Source organism: Balaenoptera borealis, assembly GCF_965194805.1.
Source record: "Balaenoptera borealis genome assembly, chromosome: 15".
Taxonomy (NCBI): Eukaryota; Metazoa; Chordata; class Mammalia; order Artiodactyla; family Balaenopteridae; genus Balaenoptera; species Balaenoptera borealis.
Window position 1 is genome coordinate 90,958,202 of NC_138871.1, and position 16,780 is coordinate 90,974,981.

The window sequence follows — 16,780 nt, forward strand, 5'->3', positions numbered from 1 at the left end:
TGGTTTAGCTCAGTTGTTCAGTGTGGCAAAATCTGCTCAGCAACCATTCCATGTCTCCATGGTTGCACTGTGGGCTATGAGCCACAACTACTGACCCTGCGAGTCACAGCTACTGAACCCACGTGCCACAACTACTGAAGCCCACGCGCCTAGAGCCCATGCTCTGCAACAAGAGAAGCCACCGCAATGAGAAGCCTGTGCACCACAACGAAGAGGAGACCCCGCTCGCTGCAACTAGAGGAAGCCCACACACAGCAATGAAGACCCGATGCAGCCAAAAAAAAAAAAGTCAACATCATCAACACACATAGCTACAAAGTATTTTTGTGTGATGAGAACTTTCAAGAGCTACTCGCTTAGCGACTTTCAAATATACGACACAAATGTACACGGATGTAATGCTGTACATTACATTCCCAGGACTTATTGATTTTACAAATAGACGTTTGTGCTTTTGACCCCGTTCACTCGTCTGGCTTAGCCACCATCCCCTGCCTCTGGAAACGACCAGTCTGTTCTCTGCATTATAGAACATTCTCAAAATTATAGAAATGGAAGGCAGATTCGAGGTTGTGGGAAGGGAAGTGGGTGAGCTTATAAGAGGGTGGCCACCCTTGTGGTGATGGCGTTCTGTGCCTTGGCTGTGCGGGTGTACAGTGGACATACACAAGTGATCAAGTCACATACAATTAAACACAGACATGCACGGGAGCACAAGTAAAGCAAGATCAGTGGAGTGAATGGGTGTTGATATCCCGGTTGTGATGATATCTTAGAGTCTGGGGAGATGATATTACCGGGGGCGGTGGGTCAAGGGCACATGGGATCTCTGTATCATTTCTTCCAGCTGCACGTGACCTGCAATTATCTCAAAACAAATAGTTTAAAACAAAGTAAAATGTGTATGTGTATAATTTCACATAATGGCCAATGCTATAAAGAAAGCCCAGTTGATCCTCATCTGAGTGATGGTGGATTAGAGGAAGGTGCCAGTAAAGCTGTACCTGAGGACACAGTGGGGCTGAACATCCAAAGGCACCCCCGCCTGCTAGTGTTATTTGCATCATTTGTGTTTTGCAACTAAGCTACCCACTAAACACTTCATTTAAGAGCTCATCCTGGAAATTCCATTACAAATGATCACGAGCAGCATATGTGACAGAAAACTGTAAACAGCCAGAACCATAGGAGCATAATCCTTCATCTTGTACCTGAGTAATTGGGAAAAGATGATGTCTTACAAGATCACGTCACTAAGGGACTCAGTCGTTAGTAGATGGTTCTGTGGATTCTTACATAATGAGAGGTGTTTTGTTCAAAGAATCATCAGCTCAGTTTCTTTCACTCTATTTTTTAAAATTCTGCCTTAAAGAAGAAATTTCTATTTTACATCTCAGTTGTCTTAAATCAAAATATATATACATTTAATAAGAAACATCAACTGCCCTTCAAGGACATTTAACCTGTAATCCACCCGTTTTTAATCTACATCTGATAAATGACGCCGGAGTGAAAATACCCCTTGGAGAAGAGGTGGTGTCTACTGCTGACAGTCACCATAAGTTCCCTTCTTCCAAAAGGGGAGCAGAGTGTCTTGTATTTGTGGGTGAGCCCCAGCTCCCCGTGAACTCAAGGGAACAAGGAAAGGATCAAAGTCACTGTCACAAGGATCAAGACACAGCAATATTTGGAGGAAGCTCCATGAACGGCTGAGAGGAGGGCATTGTCCATGTGGGGAATGAGAAAGGCATTTTCAACTCCCTGACTTATTCGTGAATGTGGGCATGGAGAACAGAGGATGTGTCAAATACAACTTTGTCCACAAAATTCGATCTTATAGACCCTAATCAGTTTAATGAAAAGCCTGTCATTTGCCTGACTGCCCGCCCCTCACGGGTGAGCCCTGTGGTCTTTGTCCTTGCTGTCTTCCCAGAACCCCACGGAGTCCCCAAAATGATGGGGATCCATGTGATGAATCCACAGCACATTATGAAATGCTTAAAGCGATAGAGGTGAATTTCTAGGATGACCAGAAAAGTAAAACATGTAAATTAATATAACAATATTTCACTAAAATGTGATTTTTTAACAAAGTGTTGGCACTATATCAGATAGAGTGGCTTTGATCATTAATAGCCAATCCTTTTCTTGTATTTTCCAATCACTTAATTGTTTTGCTTTGTGTTGGTTTGTTTATAAGATTTATTTAAATTTGTCTACTTGATGTTCTTCATATGATGAGAATTAAGATGCCTTTTCATAAAACCACTGCAGTGAATACCATTCAAACCATTCTTAACCAATTTAGTAACATCTCAGAACATCTTCAAAATAACTGTGCCCACTAAGTACATATTCACCATAGAAGATTATGCACAAAGGCCGTTTTAAACACTGCATTTTGTTGTTGCTTTATAGTTATAACAAATGAAAATTTTAAATTAATACTTAAGAGGTTGTATTTTGTTTTCCTTTTTCATTAGCAAATAAGATGTCCTTATAAAACCTTTTATATGGAAAGGACTGTAGCTTATTTACTGTCTTTTGAATGGACAAGGATAAAAATAAAAACACGTCTGACAAACTATGATGATAAAAGCTCTGTATCGACATGCAGATACATCACTATGCTTCCCTAATTCACTTCTAAATATTTCATACTGTCTTAATACTTTTCAGACTCAATCAAAGATAACTTACACTTAGTTGTATTGAGAACGTGTTAACAGTTTGTGTAATCTTTACATCACAAACAGCAATTTAGTTTTCTAAAGAGATTTTTCTATAAGGAATCATTTATCACAAATCAGTGCATTGTGATATGATCTCCGTGTTAACAGTCTGTGTAATCTTTACATCAAAAACAGCAATTTAGTTTTCTAAAGAGATTTTTTTTATAAGGAATCATTTATCACAAATCAGTGCATTGTGATACGGTCTCCAGGTCCCCCCGTAGTGTCTCCGTGTGTTTGTGCACACAGTCTGGCTGTCATCACCCCCATGTCCTCAAGCGCAAACCTCCCTGGTGATTAGATCCCGCAGGTAGGATCCTTGTCGCATTATGATAATCAACCGCATTCCTCTGCCCTTTTATTCTTCTCTAGAGTGACTCCATCTCGTGGAAGAGGAAAAATGTAGTTACTGGATCCAATCGAGTGTTTGTGTCTCTGAAATTATCAGCAACACCCCGTCAGGAAAGGTTCTGTTGGTCCACAGACGTCTGGCGATCCAAGCAGCCACGTAAAGGTAATGATCCCGTGTCCTACTTTAGGCTCTACGTGCAAACAGATGTTTGTATATTACCTTAACAAGAATTCAAAAAAGCATAGAGACAGGTTTGTGAATGGAGGATTTTGTATTTGATCAAGAGTTCAACGTTCCTAATCTTAATAAACAAACTCAGTACAAAGTCAGAATTTATCATCTATTACTAAACATAGACTCAAGTAGTCTTCTTTTATCCAATTACAACATTACCCAAAAAATAATTTCATAGCCATATTAATACATCTGTTCACCCTTTGGCAGTTGTACAGAGGCTGCTTCGTACAGATTCCCTTTAAAATCAGATCTCTCTTTCCACTATTAGTCTATTAAGGGACCCTTTATCTTTAAGGAAATTAAGCACTTCTTTAATTAGGGCTCATTTGCATAGCCCAAGGTCCTCATAGGTGGCTGTCAATTACTGTTGATAAGCCTCTCTCAGTGCTGCTGTGGACCTCCAGAACAACACTCCTTGCAAACTTCCAGTTATATATGGCTAATGTTCTTTTTTAAGAATTTTAAAAATTGTGGTAAAATATATAGAACATAAAATTTACCACCTTACCTTTTTTTAAGTGTACAGTTCAGTAGCATGAAGTACATTTACATTATGTAGCTGTGCGACTACCATCACCACCCATCTCCAGAACTTTTTCATCTTCCAAAGTTAAAACTCTGTCCCCATTAGGCACTCACTCTCCATTTCCCCCTCCTCCCAGCTTCTGGAAACCACCATCTACTTTCTGTCTCTATGAATTTGACTGCTGTGGGGACCTCATATGAGTGGAATCATACAGTATCTGTCCTTTAGTGACTGGCTGATTTTACCAGCATTATGTTGTGGCAGGTGTCAGAATTCCCTACCTCTTTAAGACTCAAGAAGATTCTATTGTATGTAGAGACCACATATGGTTTATTCCCTCTCTGTCAATGGACACTTGGGTTGCTTCTACCTTTTGGCTATTGTGAATAATGCTACTATGAACATGAGTGTGCAAATATTTGTTTGAATCCCTGCTTTCAGTTCTGCTGTGTATATACCCAGATGTGAAATTGTTTGATCCTATGTTAATTTTTAACAGTAAGGAACTTCCATACTGTTTTCAATCACAGCTGCACCATTTTGCATTCCCACCAACGGTACACAAGAGTTCCAATTTCTCTACATCCTCACCAACGCTTCTTGTTTTTTGTGTTGTTTTGTTCTGTTTTGTTTTTAATAATAGCCATTCAGATGGATGTGAAGTGGTATTTATTGTGGTCTTGACTTGATTTCCCTAATGATAGTAATGTTGAGGGTCTTTTCATGTACTTATTGGCCATTTGTATATCTTCTTTGGGTAAATGTCTATTCAAGATTTTTGCCTTAATCAAGTAGTTTTGTTGTTGCTGTTGAGTGTAGGAGCTGTTTATATATTCTGGATATTAAGCCCTTATTAGATAAATGGTTTGCAAATGTTTTCCCGCATTCTGTGGCTTGCCTTTTCATTTGGTTGGTCATGTTCTTTGATGCACAAAAGATTTTACTTTTGACATAGTCCAATTTATCTATTTTCTTTTGTTGCCTGTGTTTTTGGTATCATATCCAAGAAACCATTGCCAAATCTAACATCATGAAGATTTTCCTATATATTTTCTTTTAAGAGTTGTATAGTTTTAACTTTTATGTTTAGTTTTGGGTTTTGATCCATTTCAAGTTACTTTTTGTATATAGTGTAAGTTAAGGGTCCAGCGTCATTCTTTTGCTTGTAAGTATCCAGTTTTCCCAACACCATTTGTTGAAAAGACTGCCCTTGCTCCATTGAATGGTCTTGGCACCCTTGACAAGAATCATTTGACCATATACACAAGGGTTTATTTGTAGGCTTTCTATTCTATTCCTTTGGTTTGTGTGTCTGTCTTTATGTCAGTACCACGCCGTTTTGTTTACTGTAGCTTTGTGTAAGTTTTGAAATCAGGAAGTATGAAAATTTCAGATTTGTTCTTCTTTTTCAAGATTGTTTTGGTTATTTAGGGGTTCCTTTAGGGTCCATATGAATTTTAGGATGGATCTTTCTATTTCTGCAAAACAACAACATTGGGATTTTGATGGGGATTGCTTTAAAACTATAAGTTGCATGGCTAAGTTTCTTAATCAGACAGAAATAGAGGTTTCAATGTTTTATGGCAGTGAATTTTCCTACCCAATTTGAGCATGTACCATTACCTTAAATAAATTTTTTTCAGTGTGAAAAATATTAAGATTTTATTTTATTTTTTCTGATCCTGGTCTGGAGAACAATAAGTGATTGTAGGGAATGTTAACTATAAAGTTTTACCCAAATCTGCACTAAGAATGAAGAGACAGTTTCTGTTGAATTTCTTAAAACTCAGAATTTTGAAATCAGTAATTCCTTAGTAGAAAACCACCAATGTCATGGAATGTTTCACATAGTCTTTGCCATCAAAGGTAAGCTTATCTGGCATTCAGAAGTTCTTTATTTATAATAAGAGCCTAATACAAAACTTAGGTATGATGGGGCATCACTCAAGACCATGGTCAATATTAACAATGTGGAGAGGCACAGTATATTTGAATGAGTGATTAATCACACTCCTGCGTCATTTTTGAAATAACAAAACCTACCAATGATCGAGCTTTAGCACACACGTCAGCACTAGGCAAGCACTAAATTCCTCCCAAATTCTGCTAGACTGAGCGATTATCCTTCCCACTTCAGAGCTCAGTAAAGGGAAGATTAGAGAATGTAAGTGACTATGCTAAGATGACATAATTAATAAGTAGCCAAGACAGTAACTGCACCAGACTCAGGTGGCTGACAACGGGATAGAAAGGAATTTTGTTTAGAGATCTACATTTGACACAAAGCACCAATTCCAAGAAGGCTTCAAATTTCAATCTTCAATCCAAGTCTATTTCTAAACCAAATGAAAATATTCAGAAGTTAGCAGTAGAATAGATACAGCAAAAAAAGGACTCAAAGGAAAGGTTTTGTTCACAACTACCCTTTCTGTCCCAGATACCAAGGGATAATTGTGTATTAATCATTATGTTCATCCGTTTCCCACTTTTTCTACACTGTTGAGTACCTATTTTGTTCCATGAGCCCTTCTAGACTCTGGAGGTATAAAATGGATGAGGCACGGGCACTGTCCTCAAAGCATCACAACGGCGTGGTAAGGACCAGGAGTAAACAGGCCTGAAGGCCCTTCCATCAGGGCAGAACACCTGCTTGGTCCCCCCGCCTTCCAGAGCCGAGCATGTTTTCCGGCCCTGTAAGGAGTTCGGTCACTTCTCATGGTATCAACAGAGGTCTGGGTAAGATGACTTAGGAGGACGGAGAAGAGGTCTTAGCTCTGATTAGAGGGGCCAAAGATGTCTTTGCAGAAGAAGTGACCCCAGAACTGGGTCTCGAAAGATTAGTTCATTAGATGGATGAATTGGGAGTGACTTCCCATGTAGGAGAAAAATATAAAACCCAGAGATGAACTCAGGGCATAGACATAGATACCAGTTACTTGGCACGCACAGCTACTTGTTAGGACAAAGGACTTAATTCCTCCCGGTTTGGGTTTGGTGTTGGTAAAACAGTTGTGATTTCTGTGGTCCACAGGAGAGAGAACGTGATATGGCTCCATCTCCCTGTCTTTTCAGATGGAGGGTATAGAACGGTCCACTCCAGGGCTCTCAATCCCAGAAACTGATTGCTAGCTGCTCTCACTCATTTGCCCACCACCCTTTCTACTTCCAGTACCCAGCGTTAGTGTATTCAACCATCCAGATTCTTGTTGCCTGCTGCCGTGTGGTTGTTTGAACTAGGGATTCCCAGGATTGTTCTTTTGCTGGTTCTACTCCTTAGCTTGCAACTCAGAGTCAGAAGGACGCAGGTGGAAGGGCCCATGGTCCCGTCGCCATTGCTAAGCCGGCAGCGGTTGAATAGAGACGGCCCCGGTCCTGCAGCCCTCGCACTCCCAGCTCCTCCCCACCCTGTGACCACCACCGGCTCCCCGTGGGCCATATTTCCTGCCCTCAGCCCTTGCTTCCCTTAGCAACCCCAGTCAAGAAGGCCTTTGGGGCTTCCTCTTATGGGAGAAATGAAAGTGCCGTGGTACAAGATTTAGATTTAGTGCATTTTCTGTCCATGTGTCCCAATTAGCCACCATGATTGCCGAGTTGAGCACCTGTGGCTTCCCCGCAGCTGGTGCTCTAGGAAATCCAATTTCCTCTGAACCAGAGCCCAAAGAGAAAATCACACTCCCATCCAATTTCCATGCTAAAGACTTTACTTAAAATAAAATCAATATCTGTTTCCGAAAAAGCTTCATGAATTGTGTTCTGAATGGCGACTATTTTAAAGAAAAGTGTATCGTGTGTCCAGAAGGAGGAATCTGCTGAAATAGCTCCAACTTTATAAATCTGTGGTCTTTGACCCTTTGAAACGGATTTATTTTAAACAGCTGACAAATACTATTAGTTTCGTCCTACCACTGCCAGTTACCATTTGTATCCCTTTGGGCAAATCCCTTCAAAGTCTTACTTTCTTTTTCTGTAAAATAGGGATAAAGGGCTAGATCAAGTGTGATGGATTACATGAAAATACTGTAAACTGCTAATGATGGTGATTGTAGCTAAGTATTCATTAAGTAGCCGCAATGTACCAAGCTCCGTTCTCAAAGTACCACTAACTATATCCCATTTAGTGCTCGAAACACCCTGTGTTACTCTTCTTATCCAGATTTTTATCCATAATTTATATCAGAGGAAACTAATGTATAGAGAAGTTAAATAAAATGCCCAACGTTACACAGTAAATGGCACGGATGGAATTCAAACTTAGGTGTGTGTTTCAGCTCCTGGCCAACGTTCTTAACTGCTGGGACCTGCCCCTGCCACGTTCCCAAAGCCCTATGCAAATATCACACATTGCTATCCTTGTGTCTATTCCACATATGTTTACAATAGGTATTATTTGTGTGTGCATGTAAAGTATTGTGTGTATATATATGCTTACACACCAAGAATTTGTAAAACTGCTAGGTTGCCACTAAATCACACTGTTTCGCCTAAAAGGAACAATGCTGTTAATATGATTCTGAGTTCACCACTCTCGTGCCCCCTTGCTCAGAAAACAACCCAATAATTTCGAGTCATGTTTTCTCAAGATCATCCCTAAATCATGACCTAATGCTTTTCGATCATTTTCATAGTGATTCATCAGTATTGCTTAAATCTTCTCTATGACCTTTGTTACCTGCCATTATAACAATGTTTATAAAATGTAAGTTATAAAATAGTACAGATAGTGAAAAATAAATAAAAGGGTTTGAGCTTTGATTTTTCTGGAATTCAGGAGATAGTGGAAATTTGCATTTTACATGACTTGTCTCAAAGTCTTGGACCACCACTCTCTTGGAAAGTAGGATGCAAATGACTAATCCCTCTCCCCTCCCCTGGAGAGTGACAGGGACTGCAGATGATGACACTTCTCTCCCCTCAGCTGAGATTGCCTCCATCCGTGGGCGTTTTGAGTGAAGCCGAGTTGGGGAATAGGCGGGTCGTGTGTGGGTGTGGATGACAAGGGGCATGAGATCCAGGGGCTTCTGCCAGCCTGAGCCCACCTGCGGGCGGGGAGCTCACCAGAGAGGAGCTCCTCTTGGCTCCGTGGAGGTGCTGCCGCCGCGATCGAGGTCAGCCTGGGGCCCCTTCTCTGTGACCTCATGCCCCTCCAGCATCCTGGGTGACTTGAGACTGGGAGGTTCCTGGACGCCCCGCGCGGGTTTATGAAAGCTTCCGAGCGACGTGCGTTTTCCAAACATGAGTTTCAGAGTCGGAATGCCCTTCCCTCCTGTTCCCCTGGAGCAGAACTAGGAAAACGTGAAAAGCCAAAGATGCCAAGAGAGCCCAGGGCTTTGCTGAAGCCGCACATTCAGTTCAGTGAACCTCGGGCAGCTCGTTCAGCCCCAACCTCAGCAGGACCGCTTTCTAAGTTATTTCTTGGGGGGAACAGAGTAGTGCAGGGTGCTGAAGTGACCCCCGAGGTCACTGGCACCAGGAGGTTTGAACATCAGACAGTATATCATAAATTTCTCAAAAAACCCAAAAGGCAGAAACACCTATAGGGCAGGTGCTGTGTGTCTGGCGTGTCCGTGCCTTCCAGGCACTCGCAGTCTGAGGTACCCCACACTCCACGATGTGCTCTGGACAGCCCCACACTCACGGCAGGGACCTGCACAAATCCCTGGGGAGACTAACAGTGCAATTATCGCCTGAAAGTCTGTGATGCGTGAGAAATTTGTGCCCTGAGGTCTTGCTGGGAGATTTTGTGGTGTTGGTCGAAGCCTAATGATGACATTATTTACCATTTTCATATTTCCTCTTTAATTATATTTCCTCTTTAATCATAGTTTACATCCTTTCCTTGGGTCTTAATGTTTGTTTGACAAAAAGATTGTGCACCATTTTATTTATAAAGATCTACCGTTACTAATATGTTTAGAGAAGAACATTCTGCTTAAATAACTGGTAGCATCTTCCACTGAAGCTTTTATAATTAAACCTCTTAGTCTGCTAATGTCAACAGTTCCTTCTAGATGGAGTTAGTGGAATTTTTGTTATCATGGAAAAGTGGTATGTTGAGCTTTTAAATTTCCTTCCAAACAATGGAAAATTGCCACTTGATTCGACAGCCTGAGCCTTGTGCAATATATACCAAAGTAGTGATGTTTAGTGTTGCATAAGCTTTCTCCTCACTCCTAGAAGAGAATTTTCAAGGAGCCCACATTCCATAGAAAGTTCTAGAATGGCCATTGGAGGTATATGTATCTTTTCTTTGGGGGAGGAAATACAACTATCCTCAGATGTATCATTTTCATTTGCCTTGTGGTTGTGTTCTCATTTGACCAGAATAAAAATCATGTTAGCCCTTATCTCATGGGTAGCTTTCATGCACAATTTAAATCCAATGTAAAATTCATGGCTGGGAATTAATAGACACTTGCCAAAGCATAATGAATAACGTATTACAGTCTTGAAAGGGGTGTTAAATTTAAACACAGATAATATAGCAATTAAATGAATAAATCTTCCCTAATCAAAATCACTTTCAAAATATGGAAATTTTAGTGCCTGTCTTATTTTAGGGTTGCATTAATAAATAAACAAACAAACAAACAAGGAATAACCCCATTAGAACAGAGCAGAAAAAAGGTAGATAGTGACTTACTAGCATATTAAATTTGACAACAAATATTAACTAAACATGGACAAAGATATGGAAAGATACTTCAGAGAAGATGCAAGTGGCTTTTACGTTAGAAAAAGTGTTCAACTTCATCAGCCTCATCCGTGTGACCCACAGACTGACAATGTCATAGCATCGTTTACCTACCAACCACGTTCAAACTGTATTGAGGAGTGTGGCTTACAGACACAGTTATTGGCAACATCAGTGAAGCTTAGAGAGGATGTTGCCTTCCTATTAGCACTTCCACGTCCACGTACTTAGTGCACAGATATTCACACTCAGGAGCTGCATGTATGTTGTATGTATGAAGCTGCAGCAAGGCAGTGCCCAGGGAGCGTGGCCTCTGCAGGGACCGTATCCAAGCATGACTTTGGACAATCTACGATCTCTGCCAGTCTGTTTCCTTCTGTGTATGTCAGGAATGATCACAGCATATTTACCTTAGACTGCTGTGAGAAGGACTGATGGATTAAATGGCATCTGTCACATAGTGAGCAGTTTAGAAGAGTTGGCTATTTTTGTTACACATTATAGACTTGTTTGTAAGAGCAGGAATTTGGAAACAACTATTCGTCCATAAAAGACTCGTTAAATGAATTATGTTGTGTTCATGCAATAGAACACTATGAATTATTTTTTGAAGGCGGGAGCTTGTATGAACCTAGCCCAGCATATGTCGTGCGATGAAAACTCGCAGGGTGCAAAGCCATGTGAGTGTTACCGTTTGTATACTTTGAAAGCGTGTTTGCACACAGATGCTTGTCAGTGCTGGAACATCAGAGGAAGGACAGTCAAGGTTGCCTCAGGGTTAAGAGTTAGCTGATTGGGCAGGGGAGGAATTTCTTCTCCTCGTTGTATGCCTGTGGATACCTTAAGCATGCTGCCCCGAAATTCATGATCGATGTTTATATTCACTGGATATTCGTGGAGAGACTTGAGTAGAACCGGCAGAGGCCATGACCCTGTGGGAGCCGACACTCCCAGTCAGATGGTCCCGGAGAAGTTGGCAGAATGGATCTGGGGCGGATTCGTGGGAAAGGAGTGGACAGAGCAATACCAGTGCCAAACTCAGGGGAGAAGAGAGGTGTCCTGGAGATCAGACAACAACTCAGATCTGAGAGGCTGGTGGAGATGGGATCCTCCACCAGCACCAGCAAAGGCACCACGGCAGGAATCCCAGGTTCCGCCTGGAAAAGAGGCAATGAGTCTAATTTCTGGTGTGTGCAGTGAGCAACTGCGTGAGCAGAGGACAGGAAAATGGGGAAAGCTGGTTCTGGGAACATCTTTTAGACACATTGCCCACTCTCCTAAGAAAAAATGCCAAACTCTGATGGGCAGAGAATTCCATCCACGTGATACGGGTTATTGATTTCATTTTGCTACTACTGTATATCGTGAGCAGGTGGGTGGTACGGCCTGTGATCTCTGAGTTCTTCACACTCTTACAGATCTGCTGCTTTGCCCCCTCTGCCCCCGGGTGGCTCTGCAGGAGCCCCCTCCTCCCAAGGCCTCTCCAGGGCCTGCTACTTCTGCACTTTAAGGAAAGGCAGGCAGAGCCCACAACAGCCAGGCGGTCTGCCTGTTAGAAGCCTGCCCCAGAAACCGTGTCTGCAGGGTGATGGATGAGGTTAATCTCCCGTCGTTTCATGGGAGATTTACATGCATAAGTCTCATTAGTGCTAATGGGAGTTTCTTGCATAAATCTTACATGCAAGAAGGTAAGGAAAAAGCCGGTTTTCTTTTCTTCTTTATCGGTTTTCTTGCTTAAGGCTTCGTTCCTGCAGTCTGGGGGCTGGCTTGGGGGTCTTACCACGTGCCTTGCCTGGAAGCCGCTGGTGGTCTTCATTTACATGGAAATGGACCCTAAACAGGGTTCTGAACTCACATGTTTAAACACCTCCTACTTGTGCCATCATCTTTGCAAGTACAGATACCCAATTAGTGCCACTGATCCAACAAATTTCCATGTGTCAGTTGTACCTGCTGTGAATGTCATTCTGTTTGGTGATAACAGGGCCTGCATCCCAAAATAGAGGTGGGGGGAGAGGGAAAGAAACACTGAGTCCTTGTTGTGAACTGAATTATTTTTAAAGTGACTACAGATCCCTGTCCTTTTTAAAGTGCCAGCCTATCTCTGAAGCTAGGATTGGGTTTGGAGGGAGGAAGGCTAGACCGGCCCCTGTGGCTCAATTGCCATCCCTTCCCTTATGTCTATTAAGTTGTGGGTCAGTTTATAATATCAAGGCAAACACGTAGAGTTAGAGCTGTTTCCAAGAGGACATCTGAACTGACAAACACAGGCTTAATTTCACCCTGCGTCTGAGTGGGAGACTGGCATTTTTCAAAGCCCATTGAATACTTTCCGTTATTATTTTGAACGTATGCCAATTTCCCATCATGTTCACACTCAGAGCTGTGGAGTGTCGCTTGTTGGGAGGTGGGAGATGGTTGTGGAGGACTTTGACATTATATAGGTTCACTTTATTTGTGTTTAAACATTTGCATATGTAGCTGCTGACAAAAGGTAGCCACGATGACTTCAGGTACATCTAGTTCTGAGGGCAAGTCACGAGTGTGGTGGCTTGTGATAGAAAAACCTTTTCTTTGTAATTTAAATTGTGTATGATTTACAGATAGATATTAACAGCAGATATTGTCTATTGTATATGTCCATGTATATGTAAATGGATAACATGCTAATGCATAAAAGAAACATGTGTGTGAGTGAGACAGACAGATTAATAGAAGATTTTAGTGTATTAATAGGAAAAAGAGATAAAAAATAATAACTTTTAAATTTTCCAGGAAACCAATACTTCAGTTGGTTAAATTAACAACAGAAGAAAAGTAACTTTCTGAGCTTTTTCTTCATTAATCCATTTTCTAGAAAAAATATCTGTTTGATGGAGTCATTCTCTGTTAACCAAAATGATAAAAATTATGTCTTCCCCTCTAATCAAATTCTCCTTCAGTCAAATTTTGGCCTCATCTTTACTAGAGATTATTTGTAAATTGATGTTCATTTTGATCACTGTGCAGATAACTGGATAGCTTTTTGTGCGTCCACGTTCATGCATTCACTTATTCAACATATACGACTGAGCACCCATGAAATGCCGGGCATTGTTCTAGATGCTGGGGATGCTTCAGAGAGCAGATACCCTGCCCTCACTGAGCTCGCCTTTCAGGAAGACAGACGCAGGTGACGCAGGGCAGGAAAGGAGCCTTTCTGGAGGGGGGGGGTCTCCTGAGCAGGAGGGAGCAAAGCTCTGTTCCAGAGAGAGGGTGACCCTTCAAAGAAGCAGACGTGGTCCAGTCACAGCTCCAAGGAGGCAAAGACAGGGTGTAGATGTTGGGGAGCTGGGGTCGCTATCTTGAACTGTTTCTGGCTTCTTGATGAGGTGGGAAGCCAGGTCATCCATGAGCTTGAGGGGAGGAAGGGACCAGGTATGGAGGAGGAGGAGATGTGATGGAGGGAAGGAAGGAGGGGACGGGGACCTTGAATTGCCAGCAGGAACTGAAGACCCACCTGAGGCCACATCATGCTTTGAGGTGAGACCAGACGGTCAGGGCTGCGTCCTTCCTTCCAGCCACTCTCTGGAGGAGGGCTGGCACAAAACAGACGGCGAAGCCAACCTTCCCCGGGGAGGAAATTTAAATGAGAGACAGGCAGGCAGATTAAGGAGCAGGAAGAGCTGCCAATCATGACCCACCCAGTGTGAGCGTCCAGGAGGGGAGGACGGAGGACGGGGAGCCGAGGAGGAAATGGTGCGATCGGTGGGTGATCTGCTGGTCCTTGTGCAGTTGTTCAAAGGCTGCTTGGAGACTGGGAGCTGGAGGGAGGGAGCTGGAAAGGCACCAGGTGGCAGCCAGAGAAGGGGGCGTCAAAGTGAGAAAACAGAGGGGAGGCCATGGGAGCAGAGACTGAAGCAGGAAAAAGTGGTCCAGGAGTCAAGAGGCCGGGATTCTGGAAGGATGGGTGCTGTGGGTGGAGAAGTTGTCAAGGATCTTGCGGGCTGGCTGGAGAGCATCCTGTGATCCTCAAGGAGTGGGGCGAGGTCCCCGTGTATTGGTGATGTCAGGGAGCCTCTCTGAGTCTAGGGTGACCTGAGACTCAAGGCTGGAGGGATTTAGGGAGGATAGGAGGGGGCTGCCAGGTGAGGGGCAGCCCGGGGTGCAGAGGCCCGGGGCGGGGCGACACACAGGATGCTCTGCTGCCCGCCTTGAGCTCCAGAGGCTGCCGTGGGATGATTTCAAGAATGAGGCATGAGAGGTGGGGTCAGGAAGGGGACAATGCCCAGCACATGAGGCTTAGAAACTGAGTAAGGGTCACCTGGGAGCCCGACAGGAGGTGCCGACCTCAGGGCTGCTGGCGGCTGAGGCTGGCAGGTGAGGCCGGAGGGACGTTCATGGGATGTCCTTTGTGATTTAGCACGAATCATAGCTAATATGTTAGAGCGGGGCTCCTAAGAAAATTAAGGGATCAGTGTGACTAAGCGCATGACATGTAACATTGTGACTCTGGGCACAGAAGTCGTTTAATGGCTCAGGAAAACATCATGTGTATCACACAGGCTATTTACATTGTTTGCCCTTTAAGTGTCCTTCAGAGTCGACACAGATACATTACAACCGCCTTGAAAACAAAGTCCACAAATAAGGTTGACATAACGAAACTTTATTTGGTAACAGAGCTAGAGGGATGGAGAGGGGCTGCATGAAACGTTTCCCTGCAAGGACTTAAAAAAATAAAATCCGTGTACCATGCAATCTCACCAGAAGGGAAGGACTTTCCTTCAGCCGGAGAATCTTCAGGTTCTCAGTTACCACATATGATGGTTCAAGTGGGAAGATGGTTGTTAAGAAGGATCTTGGCTGGACACAGCTGCCAATGACTCACTTGAAACCGTCTGCTTCGGCTGCAAGATGCAGGTATTCGGAGCCCCTCCCCTCCTCCCAGAGAGCCCACCAGGATGCCACGGGGACGTCACCCTGCACCTCCAGGGAACATTTGTTCACAAGGACTTGTTGGGTGCACAAGGTGTGTGTAGGTGTTTGTGCTGGGCGCACATGGACATTCATTCACTCCCCACGCGTCCAGCGGATGCAGATGAAGTGCTGAGGGTGATGATTACACTGCCGATGGACCCCTGGTCCCTAAACACACAGCCTGCTGAGGCCGGGTCAACCCAGAAACCAGGGCAGATGCAGTGAGACTGAAATGGCAACACCCGGACATGTCACCAGGTTGTGACCAGCTCATACTGCAGACAGGGCACCCAACAAAGTTCACCCGAGGCTGCATTTCACACACACGATCACTCACACGCTTTCAGACTCACAGTAGTAACAACAGCCAGGTTTAGTCCTCTCGTGCTCCCTCCCCTACGACCATCCCTCGGAACAGACCTCCTGGTTCCTTCTCGCGTCTCCAGCCTCCGCCCGTCATCCACTGAGTAGGTCCTGTGCTCCTGGAGAGTAAGCAGCTCACCCTGGCCCTGCAGATGCTCCACTCTGAGCCCCAAGGCATCTTACTTTTCATCAAAGCCCATCAGCTTCCTGTTGGGAGTTTTCTGTCTTTGGAGCTCCTGTGGGTCCAAAGTCCTATCTATTCCTCAGCGATAATCATGTTCATCCTTAACAATTCATATTTCCCTCCATTCATAAATTCAACTTTGAACCTTCCTTCAGGTGGTAAATTTCCCATTTTGTAACAGTAAGAAATGGAGATTCCAACTAATTGACATGTATGGAACCAAGAGTTTGTGGATAAACATGTAAAGATCATATATAGATTTTCATCAAATATCACTGTGGTACTGTGAGGATAAAATGCTACAATATTTGTGAGAGAGAGAGAGTCATGAACCACAGAATGTTCCCAGTGATTACTTATTAACATTAGGAAAAATGCGCTCAGTGAAATATTGTTCTTTCAACAGGTATTCACTGGCCACCGGCCGCGAGCAGGTACCGGGGCTATAAGGATGAAAGGGTCTCACAAAGCAGAAACTCACATAGCGAGTGCAGGTCACCGGGCGGGGGGAGGGGTGGATGACTCAGCACACAGCACTGTGGGTCGGGGCATCACAAAAGGTGCGTCTAGTGGAGGAGAATGGACCCAGCATAAAGGTGGAGACAGTGATGCTTTTGCATCAGCCCCTGAATAAGAAGGAATCAGGGAAGAGAGGGCGGGGGAAAGTGTGTGGCCGTTGGAAAGCTGGTGTTTCCTGCGGTGGAGGTTTGTCCGAGGGGGAGGTTGGCCTCGTCAC

General features: G+C 43.6%; 1 protein-coding gene across 16 annotated transcripts in view; it reads left to right on the forward strand.

Moving 5' to 3' along the window:
- MYT1L (myelin transcription factor 1 like) overlaps nt 1-16,780 on the forward strand; it is a 417,355-nt gene that overhangs the window by 225,192 nt on the left and 175,383 nt on the right. For all 16 annotated transcript variants that reach the window (XM_082357086.1, XM_082357077.1, XM_082357080.1 and 13 more), the window contains one exon: nt 3,105-3,246. The gene's annotated coding sequence lies outside the window, so the exon portion shown is untranslated. The remainder of the gene's footprint in view (nt 1-3,104; nt 3,247-16,780) is intronic.